The following is a 391-nucleotide window of genomic DNA, read 5'->3' on the forward strand; positions in this document are numbered from 1 at the left end:
TTAATAAACAAAATTAAAGTAAGATTACATGATTGAACTATAAAAAATTTTTAGGGAAAATTGCAGTAGATGTCCAAAACCTTTATAACATTAGCAAACTTTTCCCAAACATTTGTTCTATTGCAATCGTCACCCCAAATCTTTTGAAACGTTGATGCGGAGGCCCTTTTGGACGGTTTTAATCCAAATGTCTATTAATTGACCGAGAAATTTGACTTTGATCGCATTTTTAATAATTTTCAAAAGGTAATATAATAACTTTCAATTTACTACATTAAAATAAGTTAAAAATAAAATTAGAAAAAATAAGAAATAAGAATAAAAAACCAGTTGTCTTCTTCCTCCCATCCCATCCCACCCCTACCCCTACCCCTACCCCCACCCCCAAATC

Source organism: Olea europaea, chromosome 5 (assembly GCF_002742605.1).
Source record: "Olea europaea var. sylvestris chromosome 5, O_europaea_v1, whole genome shotgun sequence".
In the NCBI taxonomy this organism is placed as follows: Eukaryota; Viridiplantae; Streptophyta; class Magnoliopsida; order Lamiales; family Oleaceae; genus Olea; species Olea europaea.